This window comes from Phyllobates terribilis, unplaced genomic scaffold (genome assembly GCF_046119375.1).
Source record: "Phyllobates terribilis strain yellow unplaced genomic scaffold, ASM4611937v1 Scaffold_3__8_contigs__length_932513732, whole genome shotgun sequence".
Classification (NCBI taxonomy): domain Eukaryota; kingdom Metazoa; phylum Chordata; class Amphibia; order Anura; family Dendrobatidae; genus Phyllobates; species Phyllobates terribilis.
Window position 1 is genome coordinate 360,119,230 of NW_027362763.1, and position 7,696 is coordinate 360,126,925.

Consider the following 7,696-nt stretch of genomic DNA (forward strand, 5'->3'; position numbering starts at 1 on the left):
ACAGCGTGAGCTGCACTCACACACAGAGACCTTGCAGACAGTCGTGAACAGCACAGAGAACTGTGCACTAGCGCTGCAAGGCACAGCGGTTTATAAAGTAGCTTGGGTAAAGCAGAATAGAGCAAATAGGTAGCTAAAACTGTCCCTCAGAACAGCAGCATCCTATCCCTAACTGAATTCACAGCAGAGTGAGCTCAAAATGGCGGCGGCGGCTTTTATAGTGCATCATGACATCATTTCAGCAGCCAATCACAGCCATGCCATTAGTTAACATGCCTATATTCCTAACAGGATGTGCCCACACTTCTTAGGATCCTCATTGGCTGAATAAAATAAGACTGGCTCATTGCATTATGGGAACTTCCGATTCCGGTATCCGATATTCTAAAAGTATCGGAACTAAGTATCGGAATTCCGATACCGCGAATATCGGCCGATACTCAATATTTCAGTGTCGGAATGCTCAACACTACTGCCAAGTAATTTAAAGTACATTCAATAGGAGAACTGAACAAAGGAACCTTTATTTGCTGCTGCCTACATAAGTAGAGGTTTGCTTTTAGACTACTTATTCTGTATTGTTCAGATAACTGGGACAAACTTTTACAATTCTTCAGGGCTGTTATTGTTATGTGAAAACTCTCTCCAGAAGGTGATAAAACTTCATGTTCCAAGCAGTGGAATAAAACACTCAGTGTTTGCCTGCATGTTGATTCTGGGAATGAGTTCTATGCAGAATTCATATTCGCCATGTAAATTAAAGAGAAACGCTGAACCATCTGCTGCACCTATACTTATTTCATTGTCCAGATCACATGAATAAGCTTTTCGTCATTCATTTCCAGGTCCAGGGTGCTAGCTTTCGTGGCTGGAAGGATGTGACATCCATATTTAACAAAGACGATTAACAACAACTGCTAAAAGGATCAAAGTCTCCAAAGTCAAAAGTGTAAGAACCAAAGATAAAAAAATATACTAGTCTGTACTCCACAATTTGTCAATGTTATGTTACTCTGTAATAATACATGACATTTACCGGTATATATCTGTCATGAGTGCTGGTAAATAAATGCTGCAATATATCCATCATGCTGATCGGGCAACTACTGTCGCTGTACTCACAAGATTAAGAATAATTACAATTATGAGTTACAGAATATGATGACACAAAAACAAAAGTTTTTTTGAATGGATTTTTTTTTTAAAGTAAATAAAAAAAACGTGTGTGTGTAAATATAGTATATGTGTGTGCAAAAATATTATTTATAGATAGATCTATCTATCTATATACAGTTGAAACCAGAAGTTTACATACACTATATAAAAAGACACATATGCATGTTTTTCTCAATATCTGACATGAAATCAGAACAAACCTTTCCTGTTTTAGGTCAATTAGGAGTACCATAATGTTTAATATTTGCCAAATGCCAGAATAGTGAGAGAAAATGTTTTAAGGCATTTTTTATTACTTATTGCAAAGTCAAAAGTATAAATACAGTAAGATTTCTATGCCTTTAAACAATTCCGGACTGCCCATGTGATGATGTCATGTGTTTGAAAGCTTCTGATAGTTTTTTTGGCAACATCTGAGTTAATTAGAGACACACCTGTGGATGTATTTTAATGCACACCTGAAACACACTGCTCCTTTGTGTAGCAACATGGGAAAGTCTAAAAAAAAATCAGCCAAGATATCAGGAAGAGAATTGTGGACTTGCACAAGTCTGGCTCATATGCTTTTCTATTTTTACACACGAAAAAACAGTATTTTACAAAAATGAATTTGTTTTTGCATCGTCATATTCTGAGAGCTGTAACTTTTTTATTTTTTTTGCTGAATAAGCCATATTGGGGCTTGTTTTTTGCCGGATGGTGTGTCGTTTTGGTTTCTACAACCTTTTTTTACATACGACTTTTTGATCGCTTTTTATTCACTTTTTTTGTGAGTCAATGTGATGAAAAAGCGACATTTTTGGCGTGGTTTTTTTTACGGCGTTCGCCATACGGAATAAATAATGTACCAGTTTCATAGAGCGGGTCATTCCGGACACAGCGATGCCAATTATGTGTATATTTTTTTGTTTATTTTTGTTTTATCACAAATGTTGCGTTTTGTGTGGCGAAACAGATTTTAGTGATTTGTGTGCACTATTTTTTATTTATTTATTTTTTTACATATTTTATTTCACTTTTTTTCCTTTTCCCTTTTCCACTGTGGGACAAGTATCATTTTCACTTTGATTTCTGGTCTTATACACTGCAGCACTCGTGTACTGCAGTGCATTTCAGCAGCCAGTGAGTCATTGACTCGGCCTGTGAGACCCAGCTTATAGCTGGATCTCACAGGCCACCATACCTCGAAGTCATCACATTTGTACCTCAGGGTACCATGGTAACCATCGGGACCCGCGATTCTCATTGCGGGGGTCCGATGGTTACTAAAGGGGTCTTGTGACCCCCTTGTAACAACTTAAATATCACTATCACGATTGACAGCGGTATTTAAGGGGTTAATCGGCCCTGATCTGCTTCAAAATTGGCCAGGACTGATACTGCAGGGTGTCAGCTATCATATATAGCTGACGCCCGCAAGAAATTCGGCCGCGGGGCAGCGCCATACTATTATATCTCAGTGCCGTTAAAGGCGCTGAGGAATAAGTACCCTTAACGACCGCCGTTAAACGGCGTATTGGCAGTCGTTAAGGGGTTAAACATAGATCCATGTGTCTAATCCATGATACTCAGCGCTGGTCCTATTCTCAACCATTTTTTGAGGCTCAGACTCTGCCATTAATTTCTATGGGGATCCGTATAAAAACAGATGACACAAGGAAGACAGACTTCAGACTTCAATCCAAGTCTAATCCATTTTTAACTGATACATTGTTAAGAGACAATGAATAAATAAAGGCTCAGATATCTACCCGCTTCAATAAAAAAAAATGCATATAAGAAAAAAACTGACGCAACTAGGATTATACCTGAGAAAATAATCAGTCTGCATCTCTCGGATAGCAACACACACACAGCATGGGCAGCACGGTGGCTCAGTGATTAGCACTGTTGCTTTGTAGTGCTGGGGTCCGGCTTTCAAATCCCACAAAGGACAACATCTGCAAGGACTTTGTGTTTTTTTTTTATTTTACTCACTTATATAGCGCCATTAATTCCACAGCGCTTTACAGACATCATCATCATCACTGTCCCCATTGGGGTTCACAATCTAAATTCCCTATCAGTATGTCTCTATTGTAGAAGAAACAGAGAACCCACACAAACACGGGGAGAACATACAAACTCCTTGCAGATGTTGTCCTTCGTGGGATTTGAACCCAAATCCAAAAAGCTTCAAAGCAAGCAACATTACTAATCACCGAGTCACCATGCTGTTTCCGTGGGATTCCTCTGGGTTCTCCAGTTTCCTCCCACACTCCAAAGACACACTGATAGGGAACTATGAGCCCCAATGGGGACAGTGATGACAATATATGTAAAGCGTTGTGGAATATGTTGGTGCTATAAAAGAAAGCATAATAAATAGATGTGTGAATCAAGCCTTACAAAATGATGGTTATGTGTGGTCAACGTACATGCTTATACCTCTTTTGATTATGCCAAACAGCAGAATAAAGCCTTGGTGGTGTTTTAGCGGGTGTAAACCAACGTACTGATTCTGTTTCATTACCATACTATTAAACTTTTCCTCATGTGAGACTGTTAAATGCTATTGACTTGACACAAATGAGTTTACCCTTCGTTTTCACCACCTTACTCACTTTTCTAACCACCTTGTTTATTCTCATCATATATAGAGCTTCTGTGAAGACAAAAGATGAAGTAAAAACCGAGAAGAAATCTGGCTTTTGGGACAGTTTGGCAATTAAACAAAATATTCAACCAAAAAAAGCTGATGAGATTGAAGGTTGGGAGCCCCCACAAATTATGGTTGAAGACCCCCCATCCTTTTCAGAGGACCCTTTAGATGACAACCATTCTTGGCAAGGCTGGGAAGAAGAAAGCCAAGGATCCTCTAAGTATACAAATTTGGCAAGTTCTGGAAACAGTTCTAGGTGGAGTATTAAGTCAGCTGGCAAACTAGTTAGTATTAGACGGCGAAGCAAAGGCAACCTCACTGAAAATTGGGAAGAGTTAGAATGACATAGCTAGAAATCTCGTAATATGCAATATCTTTCCACAGGTTTCATGGATTTCATGTCATTTTATACCAAAATATCCGAAGTATTGTATACCTATGTACTTTTATATTTAAATGAGTCCTTTGAGAATAAATTTGCACTCGTAACCTGTTTTTTATATTAGAACTTACTCTAAAATGGCTCACTTTTCTTTCAAAAGAAAAAAAAAACCCACCTGTGAAAACGTTAGGGTGGCCTTGATTGTGCCTACATGACACTTGGATAACTGAAATGAAAGTTGGTGTTACCAAAAACAGTAATTCCGTAGAGAATGTATACACTGGTTGTAACTTAAGATGGCCTTATACTGTTACCAGTAGAGGGTATCTGCCTTGCACATTATACTGTCAAGTGCCTGTATTTCACCTTGATAATGTATTTGAGATGCACAGCTTAATTTATTGATAAATTAATTTACATTTTTGCTTCTTTTGACAGAAAGATGTTTTTTTCCTTTTTGGCATTTTTAGTTTTAGAAAAGAATTACATAGAAATGTGCTTTTTTCATAGCATTTTATTACATGAGATTTTTTTTTCACCTAGTAGAGTATACATTGTACTTTACATATGACCAGTAGATTATGTCTGGTTGTATAATATCTATGTAGAGCTGCCCCTTTAAACTGGGCTTTACACCATTGTGAAACTACTGGACCCAGCATGCTTGGCTATTTAATGAAATGTGTTAGGGATCATTGACTTTAACATTTTTAAGTTCCGTACAGAGGAAAGATTTTTTTCTTTCTTTTCTCTGCTGGGATCTGCTGGAGCTTAAAAATATAACTGTGAACGAATCTTTAGACTGACTGATCGTAATGGGGTCTACAGCCGCTGTAGAGTCGCAGGCGTTCTACCTCTGCTGTAGACCAAAACTGGGGTTTTATTGTTATTGCATAGAAGATGTCATTTTAAAAGGCTTTTGCATGTTAGACTCATTTTGTTTAGATGATATTTTTGTATATATAGGAAATCAAATGTCTTTTAATGAGTATTGGATTGTCATCTTTGCCCTTTTGTAGATATGCATGGTTAATAGCGAAGACTTTAACAAGGTGAAATAACTTAGACTGATGGCTTCAGTCAGTCTCTCCATGCAAAGTAGCATCTGTTCTGTATGTTTAGTGCATTGTTTTGTCAGTGTCTATGTTTAAGTAACTGAAGAATAATATCCTTTGTATTTTTTCATCTGGAATAAAGAATTCAGTTGCACCCACATCATTGGTGGTGATTCACTTATACACAATGCTTTTATCAATGAAGTAGCAATAAAAACTCACATATTATTTTGTATAAAATGTGACGAAAGCTTTGAAAAGATACTGTCAGGGCTCTTTCACACGTCAGTGTGTCCGGTACGTGTGGTGACAGTTTCCACACGTACTGGAGACACTGACACACATAGACCCATTCAAATGAAGGGGTTTGTGCACATGTCAGCGTGTTTCCACAGTCCGTTTGTCTGTGGGAAAAACACATTGACATGTCCGTTTTTTACCTGCTGCACGGGCCGCAAAACGTCCCACACTGATGACACGTGGATGACATCCATGTGTCATCCGTATGACACGTACAGGCGCTTGGGAATCATTGTACAGTTAATGCTGTTCCCAAGTGCCAAGTGCTGAACGCTGCCCACATTATTGATCCCTGCTAGCGCTGCAATCAGCACTAGCAGGGGACAATGTTGAGAGTAGTAGTCTGGTCCCGCAGTGTCCATCTGTAAGAATAAGAATAAAATAAAAAAATCCTTATACTCACCTGTCCTAAGTGTTCCCCGCTGTAATCCATGTGACCGCTCACACCGAGGAGCCAGGAAGAATGACTAGCTCCAGTGAGCAGGTCCCGGAGCTGCGCTCCTCGGCGTGAGCGGTCGCATGGATTACAGCGGGGGACACTTAGGACAAGTGAGTATATGGATTTTTTCATTTTATTCTTATATTTACAGTTGGACACTGCGGGAGCAGAATACTACTCTCATCATTGTCCCTTGCTCGTGCTGATCGCAACACCAGCAGGGAACAATGATAAGGGAAGCGTTCAGCACCCGGCGCTTGGGAACAGCGCTAACTGTACTGCTGACTCTCAGGCGCTGGTATGTTTGCTCCTGATGCAGCACATCATTGTCACACGTGTGCCACACAGGTGCATACGGACAAGGATATCTCCGTTACTGGTTTTTCCAGTACCAGAAATATCAAGACATGTGAAAGAGCCCTAAGATGTAGTTTTTATGCCTTTTACATATATAAATGGGTTTGTCCAGGACAGAAGTATTGGTCATCTATTCATATTATAGGTCGTCGGCATGCGATTGGTGGGGAACGGATTCCAGGCACCTCTACTGATGAGCTGGGCCGGGAGCTGAAGTACCGAGCAGAACACATCACTTACTGGCAGCTGCTGGGTACTGCACCTTATCTCCTATTCAAAAGGAAGGGAGATAAAGCAAATAATAATAATAATAATCTTTTTTTTTTTAAGTGCAAATAGGAAGAGAAGTACTCGACAACAGTCACTTAGCAATGTACAGGCTGCTGTGTTTTGCCCCACACATTACATAGGTCCCGCCACTGCTGGTGCGGATTTCAGCTGATTTGGTAAGTATGCCGGGTATTTAACCTCCACCGATTTTGTATTCTATCCTGGACAATCTCTTTAATAAAGAAAAAAAGAGAAGTGAAGTACCTTGATATTTTAAAATGTGTGTATGTGTAAGGCTTCCTGCTATCTTATTACAGGTTTTCAGACATTCCAACTTTTCTTACATTTGACTATATACTTCCATGAACTATTTTACATTATTATATATTTTGAAGGTTACCTCTAATTTCATTAGACTAAACACACAATATTCTCATAACTAGGATGTTCCACTTCTTTATGATCAGTGTTGGGGTATGGGGGGGGGTGGTAAGGTTTGACCTCTCGGACCCCACTATTATGAGAATAAGGGCAGCTACTCTGATTTAGTGATTTGTCCCTTTCAGTGATTTCCCCTGAACAACTGCATCATAGCTCCATTAAAGTGAAAACCCGAAAATCGTAGAAGTGGACATAGAGTTAAATAGTCATTGTGGTCTCTTCATTCTCACATTTTCAACCCCCACTGATCCCAAAATAATGGTGTACCCTATTAGTAGCCTATTACTTTATATGTTGGTGATTATACATTAAATAGAACCTGTCAGCAGGTTTTTAGACCCCAAAATAACATCACAGCAAAGTACTTTCAAAGAAGCTGTCCACTACTTGGACAACCCCTTCTCATATCCCACTCTTGGCCCCTATATAGTAAAAAAGCCTATACTCCCCTCCCGTGCCGGTGCCATTCCCGCGGTGTCGGCACTCGCTCTCCCCAGGGCTCCCGTACTGCTGTTGTGACACATGACCCCGGCACCCAATCAGCGCTGACGTCACTGCCCCCTCCTTAGTACAAATTGAACAAGAAGAGGAAGTCAGAGATCGTCTGCAGCCCGGACTTCCTCTTCATGTTCGAT

General features: G+C 39.7%; 1 long non-coding RNA gene across 1 annotated transcript; it reads left to right on the forward strand.

Annotated features, from left to right (window-relative positions):
* Positions 1-843: 843 nt before the first annotated feature.
* On the forward strand, positions 844-5,414 carry LOC141258127 (uncharacterized). Its single transcript, XR_012318206.1, has 2 exons — positions 844-949; positions 3,816-5,414. It is a non-coding gene; the product is annotated as an uncharacterized lncRNA (long non-coding RNA).
* Positions 5,415-7,696: the final 2,282 nt, after the last annotated feature.